The 18,541-nt window shown below is 44.3% G+C and overlaps 1 long non-coding RNA gene across 3 annotated transcripts; it reads left to right on the top strand.

Annotated features, from left to right (window-relative positions):
* The first annotated feature begins 499 nt into the window (after positions 1-499).
* On the top strand, positions 500-13,001 carry LOC147653351 (uncharacterized). 3 transcript variants are annotated; one of them, XR_015285995.1, is made up of 11 exons: positions 500-563; positions 3,038-3,134; positions 6,794-9,265; positions 9,347-9,388; positions 9,483-9,647; positions 9,735-9,813; positions 9,891-10,982; positions 11,064-11,105; positions 11,200-11,368; positions 11,456-11,534; positions 11,612-13,001. It is a non-coding gene; the product is annotated as an uncharacterized LOC147653351 (long non-coding RNA). The 3 variants fall into 3 exon arrangements; XR_015285996.1 differs by lacking the exon at positions 500-563 and having other exon boundaries at positions 2,950-3,089; XR_015285994.1 differs by lacking the exon at positions 500-563 and having other exon boundaries at positions 2,950-3,134.
* Positions 13,002-18,541: the final 5,540 nt, after the last annotated feature.

Below are 18,541 nucleotides of genomic sequence, written 5' to 3'. Positions count from 1 at the left end.
GGAATAAAGACCTTGGCACTGGAGTCACACCTAAACCAATGTGGGGCAATGGAAATACTGAGGCTGGAGCTGGATAAATGTCATGGGGGAAGGGGATGGAGCTGCAGCTCAGGGCCTGCAGAAGGTGCCTGGGGGATTAGCAGCCCCTGCCTGCTGGTACCAAGAAAAGGCTGAGAGTCTGGGGGCTGGGAGGGCTCCAGGGCCCGAGAACCAGCCCAAGGGCACCTTTTGGGATGGGGGAGCAGGGGCCCAATGGCTATTCCCAGCCCCTGGTAATGCCTGGGGGGGGGTGAGGGGGGGCCTTTGGGCAAGTGCTGGGCTGAGACCCAGGGGGAGGGGGAAGGTACCTGTTGGGCTAGAGGCCTCAAGTGTCCCCAAAGTTGGGCTCCCATTAGGGTGGGTAGGACAATATCTAGAGACATTGAAGTGATAATAATAACTGACTTGTGGCCTTATCAACAGCCCCGGATTTTAGTGAGAAGCAGGAGTAGCTTTCAGCCACCAGTAGTGGGAAGCAGAGGAGCAGGAACTGAGGAAGCAGAGCTGGAGCAGACAGAAACATGGTAGGGTTTAGGGTAAAACTGTTGTGGGGCTGGGATAAGGAATATGGAGCTGGGATGCGAACTGCATGGCTGGAGCTGAAATCAGTGTAAGGGCGGGGATAGGGCCTTGCAGAGCTGTTCCTCCAGTAAGGATGGTTAGGTTGGGGCTGGAATGTGGGTTCAAGAGCTAAGCTCAAACCACAGAGAGCTAGAGCTAAAAATGAGATCGTGCCTGGAGCACCAGAAAGCAGCATGATGTGGCACTGCTAGGAAGATGAGGGGCAGAAGCACAGCACAAGAGCTGGCAGTCAAATAAAGCTTGTGAGACTGAAGCTGAAGTCACTGGGGCTGGGATGGGGACTGCTGCAAACACTGTTCTAAGGGGATAGTGACTGTAGATATGGGAAGCAAGCATAGAATGGTACACAATGGGATGGGCTGCAAATACAGTAAAGATTGCTTTGGGGTTGGCATGGGGTTAGAGTGGCATTTCTCAGCCTAGAGGTGAAACCTCAGAGCTGGAACCAAGAAAAAACACCCTTTTATCTCAACCTGGAGCAGCTTCACGTAGCGAAGCAGGGGAAAACGAAGCAGATATGTGTATCTGGAAGAAGAGAGCTTGCAGTGAAATAAAGCTTGTGGGCCAAGAGCTGAAATCACTGGGGCAGGGAAGGGCACTCCAGAGCTGGAGCTGAAATCACTGTGGGACTGGGATAAGCACTGATAATGGGATTGTCACTGTAGGATCTGTGTGCTGGAATCACTGTAGGCCTGTCATATGGATGTTGGGGCTGCATCCAGTGACTAGAAATAGAACAAGATTGGTAGGGCCAAAAAAATGGGACTGCAACATGGGACCTGAAACTCTGGCAGTGCCGGGATTTTGCCTGCGTCTGTGATAGCCACTGTAGGGCTGGAGCTGAAATCACTGTGGGGCTGGGAGAGGGCCTGTGGGGTAGGCTTCTAGGCCCTAGGGTGGGAGCTGAAATGTTGCAGAGCTGGAGACAGGAGGAAGATCCTGCTCCTTGAAGCTGGAGAAGTTTCAGCCAGCAGCGCTGGAGAAACACGCATGTGGAGCTGGAAGAAGAGAGCTTGCAGTGAAATAAAGCTTGTGGGCCAAGAGCTGAAATCACTGGGGCTGGGAAGAGCTCTCCAGAGCTGGAGCTGAAATCAATGGGCAGGGCAAGGCATTCTAGGGCTGGTGCTGAAATCAGTGTGGGGCTGGGATAGGGCCTGTGGGGTGGGCTTCTAGGCCCTAGGGTGGGAGCTGAAATGTTGCCAAGCTGGAGACAGGAGGAAGATCCTGCTCCTTGAAGCTGGAGAAGTTTCAGCCAGCAGCACTGGAGAAACACGCATCTGGAGCTGGAAGAAGAGAGCTTGCAGTGAAATAAAGCTTGTGGGCCAATAGCTAAATTCACTGGGCCAGGGAAGGGGTCACTAGGTCTGGAGCTATAATCACTGGGGCTGGGATAGAGACTGATAGTGGAATTGACACGGCTGGGTGAGATAACCATCGTAGCATTCATATGCTGAAAACACTGTAGGTCAGTGATATTGATGTTGGGGCAGGGTCAGAGGGCTGAGGTCAAGTGCAAAAGGTCAGGGGTCAATGGTTAAATTGAAAAGTCAAGGATTCAAACTTCAAGGGTCACATATGAATGGTCAGTGTTCAAAGATCAAGGGTAAAGGGTCCAAGGTCCAATGTTATGGGTTAATTTTCCAAGGTTATGTGGTTCAAGGTCAATTATCAGGGAATCAAACTTCAGAGAGCTAAAGTCAGGAGTCAAAGGTCAAAATTCAGAGGTTAAGAGTAAAAGGTCAATGGGAGGTTGCCAGGGAGTTGCAGGGAAGAGGAGTATTTATAAACTTTATCCATATTTCCCTGTAATTGTGGGTGTTTGGATTTCATTTGTGCTCGTCAGGATAAGCCATAAACAAGCTCCTGAACTCTGCATCCATGTGTCAAGCACTTCCACAGAAAGGCAAGTCAGCAGTGATTCTAGAGAAAAAATTAGAGGTGATAGCTTATGATCCCTGGGGAATTACATTGGGAATTATGAAACTCAAACACATGGAATTGTGGAGGTGGAATTCCATTTTCATCCTTGGGCACCAGGAGAAGGAGAGGTGTCCTCAACCATAGCAAGGAAAGCCTGGTGCCCCGGTGTGTCAGGTGCAGACAATGAGCCGTCCAGGGAATGAGCAACAAGTTCCTTCTGCCCCTCCCCTCACCCGTAGGATGGCAACAGCACAAACTGAACTGTGAGGTTGATGAGCGCTCAGAGTAGCTCCAGGTGTGAGCAGTGAGGTTGATGAGCGCTCAGAGCAGCCCCAGGTGTGAGCAGTTATGGTAAAGAATGGGTGGGTCCTGCCGGGGCTATTTTAGGGGGAGGGTTTATCTCACTTTGCTTGGGCGCGGAGCAGTTGCAGAAGAGGGGTTTATGGTGGGCTTCCCTGGGGGTACCTCATGGAATGATACTGAGACCATCTCATAGGATCTGGGAGAACAGCTGGATGCGTTTGGACATGGAGCATTCCTTAAAGGAGGTGCCGAGGGAGAAACCTTTGTGTCTGGAAGCAGCATCGGAGCAAGTAAGCCAGTGCGAGTTCGCAGTGGGGCTTTTCTCCTTTTCCTTTTTGATTTCCTCTTGCCAGGGAGCGACAGAGCCGTGTGGAGGAGAGGCGGGCTCTGCCGAGCCGGCAGGCGGGAGCCGCGGCGCAGAGCTGTGTTTGTCCCGGCCGCTCTGTCCGCTCCGGGCGCGGGGCTCGGGCACCGCTGGGGCCCCTTCGGGCCGGTCCCGGTGCCGCTGGGCGGGCCGGGCTCTCCCGGGGCCGGAGCTGCCCCCGCCCGGCGGAGGAGCCGCTTTCCGGCCGGGAGCGCGGGGCCGCCCCCGGGTGCCGAGTGCCGCCGCTGCCGGGGCTCGCGTGGCTCCCCCGGTCCCCCCGCACCTGGAGCGGCGCCAGCCCGGGAGCGAGTCCCGGCGGGGGCGCTGGGGGACACTTGTGGCTTGTCAGCTTCAGAGTGCGCTGGCAAAAGCCGCTGGGAGGAGGGGAGGGGGAAAAGCCCGACCTGCCGGGCTTTTTGTCTCGGGGCTTTGTCGATATTGCTCTTTAGCCGAGCTGCGCCTTTAAATAACGATGTGGTGCCTTCTAGAAACTGTGTCCAATACCTTTTGTACCCTCACAGGAGGGCTTCGAGCTCAGGTTTTTCCATTGCCGAGTTAACTGCAGGTCCGAGCTGGCAGCGTCCCGTGCATCTGGGGTGTGTGAATCTGTTTGTGATGTTCATTACCCCTGGATGCAGAGCTGGGCTTTTCGGGCAGACTGTATTTCTCAAGCCTCGGGGTTTATTTAAGCCTTGCACGCGATTTTCTGGAGACGCGGGCCGAGTGAGAACTTTGTCTTGGTGCTGTACTGGGGAATGAAAAGCAGGGGGTCCCCGCAATATCCCCGTGGAAGCTGGAATGTCCGAGGGAATGGATGTGACAATTCTCGGGGCTGAACCTGGCTCCCAGCGCTCTGCAGCGTAGGATGCGAGAGAGCAGGGCCGGGGGACAGCAGGGTAGGGACAGCGAGGTGCTTCGTGCTCTGGGTTTGGTGTTGATGTTTCCAGAGCCAGAGCAGGTTGATTTGGTTCAGGTGCACTGGAACAGGATCCAAACCTTGGAAAGGTCTGAGACCAATTGGGAGGAAATGTTTTAAAATGAATGTGTTTCTTGATGGAAATCAGGTTTCAATTAGTTTTTTAATAGATTTTAAAGGAAATTTTTTTTGGAGGAAAAGTGAAAAAAAATGTTTATTTTAATAAGTAGGGCGTGGGAAGAAGAATGAATAACGTTAGATAGTTTATTTGTTGTGGAGTAAAGATGAGGAGATTTAGAAGGTTTTGTGGTTTTTTTCACGTGTGTTTGGGATGTGGCGTGGGTCTTTTTGAGCCGTGGGGTGTTTTGGTGGTAGCTTGGGTTTTGGGATTGGAGTCAAGTTGAACAGTTTTAGAAGAAGTTACTATGGTTTTGGCAATTATTTTGTATTCACTAATCAATGATGTCAGGAAAATTAATCCACAAACACCAGAGGTTTATGTCCAAAAAGGAGACAGAGGAGTCCTTTTACTTTATTCGAATAAAGGGAGAGGCCATGGGGCATTCCCCTGGGGTTTCTCGAATTTTTGGAGGGTGCAGCCTCCTTTTTATCCTAATTCCTGGCCGCTTGTCCCTTCTCTTTCCCCATAGGCTGAGGTACTTGAGAGGTACAGGCTTCCCGGAACGCCTGATACCTGGGATACCTTTTCCCCCCCCACGCATAATCCCTTCTTAATTCTTAACTTTTGTGGAATTCATGATACTCTTTCAGTGCCTCTTTGATCTTTTAGTGGAATCCATCCCATTGTTTCTGTTGTCTCTCACTGATAGCTGCATCTTATCAGCAGACCCACAGCTTGTTTATAAAGACAAACCCGTCATTCCTCTCTATGAGAAGTTATTTTTAAAAAAGTAAAAAATGGATTTTTTGTTGTCTCTGTTAAACAATAGAGTTGAGAGAGAATTTGGGGTAGAGTGTATTAGTATTGTATACAGATTGTACGTTAAAAGTTTTTTTTTTCTTTGCTAGTTTTGAAGTTACAGAATTTGTTTAAGCATAAAGCAGATGGTGGGGATATAATATAATGTAATTTTAGGACATCTTATTTTTTATTGTATATCTTTGGCTTAATGGTCAAATTATTTTTTACTTTTAGATATACTTTTATAGAGATACAGGTAAATATAAATAGTGGTAGTAATATTTAGTAAGCAGAGTTATTTATGTGGTTTTTATTCAATATTAGTTTTTTTGGTGGCACATAGTGTGTTGTTTCATTTTTTTGTGTTCACTACGTGAAATTTGGTTTTTGAATAAAGATGATTTTATGAATGGGTTGGTTTGTATTTTAGGTAGAATCAATTAAAATAGATTTTGATATGCATTATTTGGTTTTGTTTATTGTATGTAGGGGATCAGAGGGGGTAGGGTTTGTTTGGTTAGCTGAGTTTTGGGTGTTAATTAGGTGGCTTTTGTTAGATGCAGTTTTTAATTTTTGGAAGTTTTTTGAGTGGTCCTAAGGTGATTTTTACTAATTGATTGTATAATTTTATTTTGTTTGTAGTTGGCGTATAATAATGTATATGTTCTATTTATTTAACGTTGTGTTTTTTAGTTTAGGTGTTGATGATAAGTTTGGATTTCTTTCTGTTGTGGTGTTTCTTATTAGCTTCATTTCTGGGGACACAGGCATTTATATGGTGGCTTTTTATAGGTATATTTTTGGGGGTGGTGTTTTTTAACTTTTTGTAGTTTTGGTTGGTTTTTTGTTTTTAATTAGTTATTAATTTTTTATAGAGTCTTGGTAATTAAGTATTACTATAAATGTAGAGCTTTGGGGTTTTTTTACTAATGTTTAGGGTTAGTTGAATGGCTTTGAGTTCAGTGACTTGGTTTAATTTTTTTTTTTAATAGTTGGTGTGATATGTGGAGTTCAATAGCGTTGCTTTTTATTTATGTTTAACTTTGCTGATGTGATAAGAACTGTTAGTGAAAGAGCATAGCATCTGTTTTTGCTGGTGGTTGTACGGTGTGGGTTTTGTTTGTGTTACCTGTTTTGGGGTTTTTTTTGTTAGTGAGACTAAACTTTATTTTGGGGTTAATTTGTGATTATTTTAAAGATTTTAGTGCAATTTAGGTTTTTGATTTGGGGGTGCTGTGATGAGAGTACTTTATTTGTTTTATGTGGTATTGGGTTGGTGTGGATAGAGGGAATACTTGTTTTTAAAATTTATTTTAGTATTGTTAGTTGAAGTGTTAGGATGCATTGTGTTTCAGTGTTGAATCTTTTTGAGGTGGTTTGGATTTTTTCTAGGTTAAGATTTTTTTCCCTTGGCTGGTGGAGGTATTGTGACTTTATTGATCATATGGGTGAGAATTTGATGCTGTTTGTTTTTTGGTTATTTTATTTTTTTTTTAGGAATTAGATTTTTGTAGTAGACCTGGAAGAATTCACTTTATTTCAAAACATACTAGTTTAATCACATAAAGGTTCCCATATTAACTCGTCAGTCTTTTAGATTCTTTTTCTCATTTAGGTTTTCCAGAATTTACTGTTAATTTAGCAATCAAGCAGGGATGGCACTTCGTTCTTGAAAAGATGGCTATGGAAAAACCTGTGTCTAACAACACATACCTGACAGAGGGCAACGATTTTGCTGTTATTACAGGGCCAAATACGAGTGACAAAACAACTTTGGCATGGAACTGCTGGAGGAGAGGAGTTTCTGGTGGGCTCCCAGTGGCATCTGATGGAGTGACGGTGAGAGCATCTCATAGGGTCTGGGGGAGCACGTGGATGCACCTGGATGTGGAGCACTGAATAAAGGAGGTGGTGAGGGACAAAGCTTTCTGCCAGGAAGCAGCACCTGAACAGCTGAGCCAGTGTGGATTTGCAGGGGTGATCTTTCTCCTTTTCCCTTTTGATTTCATCTTGGCAGTCCTTCCTCAGTGCCCTCAATCTGTCACAAGAATTCCAAAAATAAAAAGGCTGAGTGAACAGTGAAAAGAAGGGGTATAGGTAAGGTGGAGTTCAGGTGTACCCCACCCCAAACCCTAAACAGCAGCCCTAATAGTGCTCCCGTTTCCTTGAGACAGCTGCAGGCAGGAACCCTAAAGCAGCAGAGTGCCAGAACCCCCGAGAGGTACAGGCAGTTCCCTGGTGCTAGGGCCAGCCAGGAAGAGATAGTGGGGGGACGATCCGCAGGGTTGGGGAAACAGGGGGTTTCCCGCCCCGCCCCACCCTGGGCTCTCTGTCCCTCCGCAGCCGGGGATTGCTCCCACCCCTCCTCGAGGCGGCGGTTGGTAAGGCTTCGTGCCTGGCCTCCGCAAAGAGTTCGGCTCTGTCAGCCTCTGCCCTGTCTCAGGGCCAAACTTAGGTAGGGTAGGGAGCAACTGTGGATTGCCTGGTCCGGGCTAAGGGACATCTCTTGGGGCCTATGGATAAGGAGCATCCCCGGTTGCAAGCGTAGGGTTGTAAGTTTGTAGGGTTCAGCGGGGCAGCTTGGCAGTGACACGGAGAGGCTGAGGGAGGGCTTCAGGGGTCAAGGGCTCGAGGGCTGGAGACAAACAGTGAAAAGAAAAGGGGTATAGGTTGGGATATAAGGTAGAGTACAAGACTATTCAAACCCCAAACAGTAGCCCTCACAGCGCTCCCGTTTCCTTGAGACAGCTGCAGGCAGGAACCCGAAAGCAGCAGAGTGCCAGAACCCCCGAGAGGTGCAGGCAGTTCCCTGGTGCTAGGGCCAGCCAGGAAGCGATAGTGAGTGCTCGGGCCTACTGCTGTCGTATAAGCTGGGGTTTCTATCCTTGGGGTACCCTGGGCTCCCTGGCCCTCACTGACTGGAGAGTCTTCCTCCCCTCCTTGAGGTGGTGGTCGTTTGGCTGTCAGCCAATACTGCTGTGAAGCAAGCCTCTGCCTCCCTGTGGGGTGAAGTGTGCAGCCCATGAACCTGGGCATTCTCTAGAGAAGGTAAGTGCTGGGTTTTCACAGATGTAGGACTAAGCTCCTGCATTGATATTTTGTCTTCTTGGTTGTAGCTGACCAGGAGTCGACATCCTGGCAATGGCAGGAACTTCCCAGATGGCGAGGAGGCCTTCCTTCACACCCCATGTGGATCCACCCCACCAAGCATCCGAGAGCTGAGTCGAAGGCTACGACCCGCAGAGGGGGGATGAAAGCGGGGTGCCGGGTCGGGACTTGTGACCTGGGATATTTGAGTCAGCTTTGGGGACGGGGAGGTCCAGGCTGTGGCCCCTTAGGCCACACGGTGGGAGAGCCTCACTTTTGTTCACAGTGCTGAGGTGTGCAGGACAGAGCAGCCTCTGGGCGCGTCGTGTCACTCGTCCATCGTGCCTTCTGTGTCTTTTGTGCCTCCTGTGTTGTATGTGCCTTCCCTTATCCCTTCTGGGGGCTTACCAGAAACCCCAGCAACACTTATAACATCTCCAATCTCTGGGCTCCTCGGCTTGGCAGCTCTCAGAGGCCTTGGAATCGCGTCTCTTTTGACAAGCATCCGATTGGATGTCTTTTAGACCTCTTGTTCCGAGCTGTGTCAACAGCCGTGCGCCGCGAGGATCCATTGTTGCGGCTTAGGACTTGAAGAAACGCAAAGATAGGTAGAGGATTGCGGCCATAAGATTCTTGGGCCTCCGTCTTGGCGGTTCCTGGAGTTTGTCATTCTGTCAGCATCTTCTTCCTCCCGGGTTCTGTGAGCTTCATCAGCTCACCTTCATTCTCACCTGGCTCATCTCGTTCCGCATTCTCTCAGTCCTTGCGGCCGTCCTTGTGGCCCAGAGTTTTGTCTCCCCATTGTGTCCCCTCGTCGGTTGTCTGGTGTGTCACGGGTGTCTGGGTGTAGTTGTCCTGGAGCTGCTCTGCCCTGCTGCCCAGCCTAGCCTGGCTGTAGGTGTAAAAGTCCAAGTCCAAGGCAATTTGTCACTGAAATTTGTGATGTAATTTGAAATTTGTAATGTCAGGTGTAGTTAGAGTCTAGAACATATCCCTAGAGCAACGCAAGATGTCTGGAGCTGTGAAGTTACCCTGCAGCACTTTGACTTTTGTCTCAGCTCTCTTTCAGATGCGGACGGATGAAATCGGTGGCAGAGCGCCCCATCCAGGGTAAGGGGGTTCCCCTGAGAAGGTAAGTCGGTGTTTGTCTTTGCAGGGCAACTGGAACCGGTCCCTGTGTTGTTACAGGTCTCCTCTTTGTCTTTATTTTTAGGAAATAGAGCCAGCTAGCAGCAGTCAAGGTGAAGCGGGCAAGGTGAGCGTTGACCGGTGGAGGGAGGCTGTTGTTATCGCTGGGCTCTCAGTTTCTGGTGCAACGCCAAGCGTCCCTTCTTGTTTGCGTGCTTTAGGCGGTCCAGTCGCGTTTCGTCGAGACCCCGTCGCCGGCCGGCACGGCACGCCTGCTTCGCTGCTCCCGTGAGCCCTGCGGAAGCGTTACAGGGACCGCGTGACGGAGCCTTTTCCACGTAAAGGGGCCGTGTGGGTGGCCTTCAGGAAGGGGCCGAGGGCTTCCCGTGAGTTGGGGATGTCGGGAGGAGGAGCGAGCGAGGGCCTGTTCAAGTCTCAGCAACGCCACATCACTTTTTCTTCTCTTAACTCAGGCGCGCCCTGCGACGATGCTGCCTGGTCCCGGCGTGGCCGTATCGTGCGGCCTCAGGACACAGCCGTTCCCTGGAGACCGTGAGTAGCGGAATTGTTGGGTTTTGGCCGACGCCCTGCAAAGATCAGCTGCTGATTTTCTGTTTTATTTTTTGTAGCTTGACGGAGAGACGACAGCCTGGCGATGGCAGGAACTTCCCTGATAGCCAGGCGGCCTTCCTTGGCGCTCCGTGTGGATCCTCCCCAGCGGGCATCCGAGAGCTGAGTCAAAGGCTACGACCCGCAGAGGGGATGAAAGCGGGGTGCTGGGTCGGGACTTGTGACCTGGGATATTTGAGTCAGCTTTGGGGATGGGGAGGTCCAGGCTGTGGCCCCTTAGGCCGCACGGTGGGAGAGCCTCACTTTTGTTCACCGTGCTGAGGTGTGCAGGACAGAGCAGCCTCTGGGCGCGTCGTGTCACTCGTCCATCGTGCCTTCTGTGTCTTTTGTGCCTCCTGTGTTGTATGTGCCTTCCCTTATCCCTTCTGGGGGCTTACCAGAAACCCCAGCAACACTTATCTCCAATCTCTGGGCTCCTCGGCTTGGCAGCTCTCAGAGGCCTTGGAATCGCGTCTCTTTTGACAAGCATCCGATTGGATGTCTTTTAGACCTCTTGTTCCGAGCTGTGTCAACAGCCGTGCGCCGCGAGGATCCATTGTTGCGGCTTAGGACTTGAAGAAACGCAAAGATAGGTAGAGGATTGCGGCCATAAGATTCTTGGGCCTCCGTCTTGGCGGTTCCTGGAGTTTGTCATTCCGTCAGCATCTTCTTCCTCCCGGGTTCTGTGAGCTTCATCAGCTCGCCTTCATTCTCACCCGGCTCATCTCCTTCCGCATTCTCTCAGTCCTTGCGGCCGTCCTTGTGGCCCAGAGTTTTGTCTCCCCATTGTGTCCCCTCGTCGGTTGTCTGGTGTGTCACGGGTGTCTGGGTGTAGTTGTCCCGGAGCTGCTCTGCCCTGCTGCCCAGCCTGGCTGTAGGTGTAAAAGTCCAAGTCCAAGGCAATTTGTCACTGAAATTTGTGATGTAATTTGAAATTTGTAATGTCAGGTGTAGTTAGAGTCTAGAACATATCCCTAGAGCAACGCAAGATGTCTGGAGCTGTGAAGTTACCCTGCAGCACTTTGACTTTTGTCTCAGCTCTCTTTCAGATGCGGACGGATGAAATCGGTGGCAGAGCGCCCCATCCAGGGTAAGGGGGTTCCCCCGAGAAGGTAAGTCGGTGTTTGTCTTTGCAGGGCAACTGGAACCGGTCCCTGTGTTGTTACAGGTCTCCTCTTTGTCTTTATTTTTAGGAAATAGAGCCAGCTAGCAGCAGTCAAGGTGAAGCGGGCAAGGTGAGCGTTGACCGGTGGAGGGAGGCTGTTGTTATCGCTGGGCTCTCAGTTTCTGGTGCAATGCCAAGCGTCCCTTCTTGTTTGCGTGCTTTAGGCGGTACAGTCGCGTTTCGTCGAGACCCCGTCGCCAGCCGGCCGGCACGGCACGCCTGCTTCGCCGCTCCCGTGAGCCCTGCGGAAGCGTTACAGGGACCGCGTGACGGAGCCTTTTCCACGTAAAGGGGCCGTGTGGGTGGCCTTCAGGAAGGGGCCCAGGGCTTCCCGTGAGTTGGGGATGTCGGGAGGAGGAGCGAGCGAGGGCCTGTTCAAGTCTCAGCAACGCCACATCACTTTTTCTTCTCTTAACTCAGGCGCGCCCTGCGACGACGCTGCCTGGTCCCGGCGTGGCCGTATCGTGCGGCCTCAGGACACGGCCGTTCGCAGGAGACCGTGAGTAGCGGAATTGTTGGGTTTTGGCCGACGCCCTGCAAAGATCAGCTGCTGATTTTCTGTTTTATTTTTGGTAGCTGACGGAGAGACGACAGCCTGGCGATGGCAGGAACTTCCTGGATGGCCAGGCGGCCTTCCTTGGCGCTCCGTGTGGATCCTCCCCAGCGGGCATCCGAGAGCTGAGTCAAAGGCTACGACCCGCAGAGGGGATGAAAACGGGGTGCCGGGTCGGGACTTGTGACCTGGGATATTTGAGTCAGCTTTGGGGACGGGGAGGTCCAGGCTGTGGCCCCTTAGGCCGCACGGTGGGAGAGCCTCACTTTTGTTCACAGTGCTGAGGTGTGCAGGACAGAGCAGCCTCTGGGCGCGTCGTGTCACTCGTCCATCGTGCCTTCTGTGTCTTTTGTGCCTCCTGTGTTGTATGTGCCTTCCCTTATCCATTCTGGGGGCTTACCAGAAACCCCAGCAACACTTAAAACATCTCCAATCTCTGGGCTCCTCGGCTTGGCAGCTCTCAGAGGCCTTGGAATCGCGTCTCTTTTGACAAGCATCCGATTGGATGTCTTTTAGACCTCTTGTTCCGAGCTGTGTCAACAGCCGTGCGCCGCGAGGATCCATTGTTGCGGCTTAGGACTTGAAGAAACGCAAAGATAGGTAGAGGATTGCGGCCATAAGATTCTTGGGCCTCCGTCTTGGCGGTTCCTGGAGTTTGTCATTCCGTCAGCATCTTCTTCCTCCCGGGTTCTGTGAGCTTCATCAGCTCGCCTTCATTCTCACCCGGCTCATCTCGTTCCGCATTCTCTCAGTCCTTGCGGCCGTCCTTGTGGCCCAGAGTTTTGTCTCCCCATTGTGTCCCCTCGTCGGTTGTCTGGTGTGTCACGGGTGTCTGGGTGTAGTTGTCCCGGAGCTGCTCTGCCCTGCTGCCCAGCCCGGCTGTAGGTGTAAAAGGCCAAATCCCTTTTACAAGCTTTTTACAAGCCTTTTACAAGGCTCCTGTAATTTGAAATTTGTGACATAGGTTTTACTTTGGAATCTAGATGCTTTTCTGAGATCGACACTAGATGTCTGTTTGTGAAGTTATCCTGCAGCGCTTTGAGTTTTGTCTTAGCTTTCTAAGCATTTTATTATTTGCTGCCCAATATGGTATTCAGAAGAGTAAGGAAAACCTATGCTGATTATGTTGTATTGGTGCTTACTGTGTTCTGGGATAAAGGACTTTGTTATGGTGTTACTTAAGTTCATGTCTCTCAGGGTGGTGGCCTTTATGTTGTTCTAGTCTCTGAGCTTTTTTTGAGGTTTTAATGCCTTTTTGTCCCTAAGTTTATTTTCTTATCCAAAAATAACTCCAATACTGTCCCTACTACATAACTTTCACAGTAAAAGGGCACAGATTAAAATAGCTGTTAAGCTAAGCTCAGTAATAATGGTGGATAAAAACTTTATAAAAGCACTGAAATTTGTACCAAATAGCTTTAGTTTATTGTTTCTTTGGCCTACCCTACATCCCAATCCCAGTAACATGTTTTAAAAGTATATTAGTAATTATACCCTGTTTATTAGAAGAGGAACAAAAAACCCCACTACACTCTTTTTACTAATAATTCATACCACATCATAAAAGTAAAACAAAACACAAAAAGCTATATAAAACCTAACACAACCAAATCTGCTTAAAAAAACCTCAAGAACTTACTAAACTGAAAACCATTCAATGAGCCCTCAGCATTACTAAAAACAACCTAACCAAATTGCTACTTTCTAATTCATAAATAATAATCAATGCTCTATAAAAATAAAGACCTCATTAACAATAAAAATTAAACTACTAAAATATAAGAAATCACTACAAAAACAAACTACCTTTAAAAATCCATCATATAAATATTCATATCCCCAAAAATACAACTAATAAAAACCACCAAATAAACAGGTACATGCAACTACAAAAAATAAAAAAATCAAAAATAAACTGTAATTAACCATACAGGAACAATTTGGTTTTAACTCAATAATCTCATAATACCTTGAATCATCAAAATAAAAATACTATCTCCAAATAAACACAAAACCAAACAATAAATTTAACCATAAATAATGCTTTTCAAATTATCCATGTTTAAAACATACTACAATCGAACAAATGAACCCCCTCTAAGAAACAATAATCCAAATAGAAATATAAGAAACCTAACAAATTAGCTACATTACTGTACCTGAAACACACCAAAATAAACACTACATACTCACAATAATAAAAAAAATCACTAAATAAATAAAAATGTACCCTATACCTCACACTGCTACTCAAAACATCATACTTAACCTTAAAACTCATTTCAAAAACAACCTTATTAACACCTAAACTAAAAACCATAATATTCAGTAAATATACCATATCCCCTACCATGCACCAAGTACAAAAAAAACCACCAAACCAAAAAACTATTAAAAACCATCTTAAAAGCATTAAATAAAAAAGTCTTTCAAATATTAAAAAACATCTAGCAAAAGCCACCTAATTCATTAACACCCCAAACTCCACCAAGCAAACTAACCCTACCCAATCTAAGCCCCTGATGTATCATTAACAAAACCAAAGTCCCAGTAACAAATAAAAAAATGTATTTAAAAAAGCAATTAAAATCAATTCCAGGTTAAATAGAAAAAACTCCATAAAATTGTCTTAACTCAAAAACCAAATGACACATCATAAATAATACGAAAAAATAACACAATATATACCTCAAAAAATATGTACCTCAAAAAAAGTCTAAGCGTTAAATAAAAAATACATATAAGCCTCACTTTTTACTCAATGTCTCTACTCTTATCTGTCTATATATATAACTAATTTCCAAAAGAAACAAAACACCCCACACAAGTTATTTTCAAAAACAACACTCATTCCCCCACATCTTTCTCCAAACGATATTATCTACAACAAAACAAAAGTCTCCCTTTCTTTGAATTAATTTTTAACAAACTAAAAGAAAAAAATTCTCCAAACTATATATATATTTTCTTTCTTTTAACTGTATTCAAATGTACTCTAAACTAAAAATGCAAACACCAAAAACTCACACATCCAGCCCTCGGGGGTCTGGGCCTCAACACTTTGCAACACCAAAAAAACTGATATATAACTAAACAAACAAAACTACACTTCCCAACAAGAACTTTCTAAATTGACCATCTCTTCAAACAACTAATTTTATTATTTATTAGTCATTTGTTTATAATAATAAATACTTTACTCATTAAATAAACATTTTTTTCAATTTTCCTCCAAAGAAATCTTTTCCCAAACCAATTAAACAAAATAAAAAAACCACTTAAATTTTCTTTATTAAAAACCCCCTTCAAAACTTTTCTCCCAAATTTACCATAAACCAGGAAAAATATCTATTGTGCATTATACATATATCAATGTAGTATATAAATATAAATTTGATAAAAATAGACATAAAAAAATGTTTGATTACCATTTCAGGTAAAGGGGCTGTTTGGTGTTTATTTGGTTAGAGGTAGAGCTTTTAAATAAATAAATAATATAGAAATTAAAATGTACAAATCTATAATAAATACATTAAGAGATCCATATAAAAAAGCAATATAAGTAATATAAACATAGACATGTAGATTAATATTCAATATGAATAAGATATGTATAGATGTTATATATGCTTATATATTATGTATGCTTTTTCACCCCCTACTGCAAGGTGACGGATGACAGCAACACCCTTCCATGTTCACCAAAATCATATTGCCAATATTTCCAATAAATAGTACATACATCACGGCAGCCATGTAAATCCACCACACCGCATCAGCACATGCACACTGCTGTACCATCCACTAACCAACCCACACAGCCCTCCAAATAAACCATGCCACCCAGGCCCACCAAAACATGTGTGGCACAGCATCCGGAAACCACACAAATGTACAGCACCGCGTTTGGCCAGAAATGCATGAGCACAACCATTTTTAACCACAAATAAATGCACATCACCATATTCAACCCAAAATGCATCTGCAGACCACCATATCGAACCAGAAATACACATGAACCACCATAGTTACCTAAAAATAAATGCACAACACCAAATGTGAACCAGAAAAACACAACCACCACCATTCCACTGCTGCTGGAATGGAGTGGCCCTCTCAGGAGGATCCTGGTTGCTTCAGGGCTTTGCGTCCACAAAGGAAAGGCATGCAGAAGGCAACACTATCACCCCAGCCCTGTAGTCCAGACCTAGAAAGGCTTCCAATAAAGCAAGGTGCTGCTGTCCTCGGCAGTTGGAGTTGTTCTCTGCCTTCTTTGGGGGTGAGGAGCAAAGGCTGAGGGGGACGGGATGGAGACTGGGGGGCTCCCATGTCCCTTGGGGCGCACCGAGGTCCCCACCAGAGGGAGGGACACACTGCGCTGGAGGAGCAAGGTGAGCGGGGAACGGGGAGGGCTCGTGCTGGGTACCCTTGCCCAGAGGGGACCCCGAGCTGCCAGGAAATTCCCTGGGAGGGCTGGGTGCAGAATCCAAAAACCTGTGGGTTTGTTCTGGTTTTTACGGTAGGTATTGGCACGGAACAGGAATTGACCTCTCTAAATTCCCTTGGAAAGGAACCCCCTCTCTGTGCACTCCGTCGTTAGGGTTTTGTTATGTCAGGAACAGCTGAGGATTAAGAAAGTGGGTTTTGTCTTTTCACCTCTTACTTCCCTGTAAAATGGGAGTGTATAAAACACATGTGTGCATCCCTGAGGTATTAAAATGCAGTGAGAGAAATTTTTGTGCCTAAGTTTCATAGAGACGAGCGTGTTCTGAACTCAGGGTTGAGTAGGGATTTATATTTTTGTCATTCTGACATGTTAGCTGAATGAATTTGGAGAGTTTCCAAGAGAAAGAAATGCAAATTTCAAAAAGCAGAATATTAGAAAGAGAAATAAATGTATACATAAATAAATATAGGGAAGCTAGATAGCTCTATATATATAGAGAGAGAGAGAGATAAAAAGAAATAAATACAAGTGATCCAAATTGAGACAAGTAGATTAATAATCAGTATGAAAACTATATGGATAGATGCTAATATAATATATTTTAATATCTGGTATGTATTATATCTATGTGTATAAATAAAGAAGTTCAATATGATAGAAATAGATATTAAAAAGAGTTAAATGAAGGGACTTTTGGTTTTTTATTTGGTTCGAGGCTTAGAGGCAGGGCATTTAAATGAATAATATAGAAATGAAAATATACACATCTATAATAAAGAAATGAATATAGGGTGATATATGTATATATATATATATATAGCGAGACCCATAAAAAAGAAATAAATACAAGTAATTCAAGTCTAGACAAGTAATAATCAGTATGAAAACTATATGGATAGATGCTAATATAATATATTTTAATATCTGGTATGTATTATATCTATGTGTATAGATAAAGAAGATCAATATGATAGAAATAAATTTTACAAATATTTAAATGTAGGGGGTTTTTGTTTTTTATTTAAAGGCTTGGCATTTAAATGAATAATATGAAAACATACACATCTATAATGAAGAAATAAATATAGGGAGATAGAGATATATATATATATACACAGCCTTAAAAAAGAAATAAATACAAGTAATCCAAATCGAGACAAGTAGATTAATATTCAGTATGAAACCTATATGGATAGAGGTTCATATAATAAATTTTAATATCTATTATGCAACATATCTGTGTGTATAAATATTGAAGATCAATATGATATAAATAGATACTAAAAATATTTAAATCAAATGGATTTTTGTTTTTTATTTGGTTACTGGCAGGGCATTTACCTGAATAATATAGAAATGAAAATATACACATCTATAATAAAGAAATAAATACAGGGAGATAGATAGATAAAGAGAGAAGAGAGAGATAGAGAGATAAAGAGATATAGCCATAAAAAAGAAATAAATAGAAATTATCTATATCTAGACAAGCTGGTTAATATTCAATATGAAAAATATATGGATAGATGGTAATGTATTTTAATATCTGTTGTGCATTATATCTCTGTGTGTATAAATAAAGAAAATCAATATTATAGAAATAGATATAATTATTTCAATCAAGGGAATTACTGATTTTTATTTGGTTACAGGCACGGCATTTAAATGAATAATATAGAAATGAAAATATACACATCTATAATAAAGAAATAAATATAGGGAGATAGATATATATTTATATATGTAGCCATAAAAAAGTTATCTATACAAGTAATCCGAATCTACACAAGTAGATTAATATTCAGTATGAAAACTATATGGGTAGATGTTAATATAATAAATTTTAATATCTATTATGCAATATATCTGTATGCATAAATAAAGAAGATCAATATGATAAAAATAGATATTAAAAATTTTTAAATGAAGGGGATTATTGTTTTTTATTTGGTTACAGGCCTGGCATTTAAATCAATAATATAGAAATGAAAATATACACATCTATAATAAAGAAATAAATATAGGGTTATATATATATATATATATATGGAGACCCATAAAAAAGAAATAAATACAAGTAATCTAAATCTAGAAAAGTAGATTAATATTCAGTATGAAAACTATATGGATAGATGCTAATATAATATATTTTAATATCTGGTATGTATTATATCTATGTGTATAAATAAAGAAGTTCAATATGCTAGAAATAAATATTACAAAGAGTTAAATGAAGGGACTTTTGGTTTTTTATTTGGTTAGAGGCTTAGAGGCAGGGCATTTAAGTGAATAATATAGAAATGAAAATATACACATCTATAATAAAGAAATGAATATAGGGAGATAGATAGATAGATAGATAGATAGATAGATAGATAGATAGATAGATAGAGCCATAAAAAAGAAATAAATACCAGTAATCCAAATCTGGACAAGTAAATTAATAATCAGTATGAAAGCTATACAGATAGATGGTAATGTACTTTAATATCTGTTATGCATTATA

This window comes from Cyanistes caeruleus, chromosome 4, assembly GCF_971803275.1.
Source record: "Cyanistes caeruleus chromosome 4, bCyaCae1.hap1.1, whole genome shotgun sequence".
Lineage (NCBI taxonomy): Eukaryota > Metazoa > Chordata > Aves > Passeriformes > Paridae > Cyanistes > Cyanistes caeruleus.
This window is presented reverse-complemented; position numbering and strand designations above follow the sequence as displayed.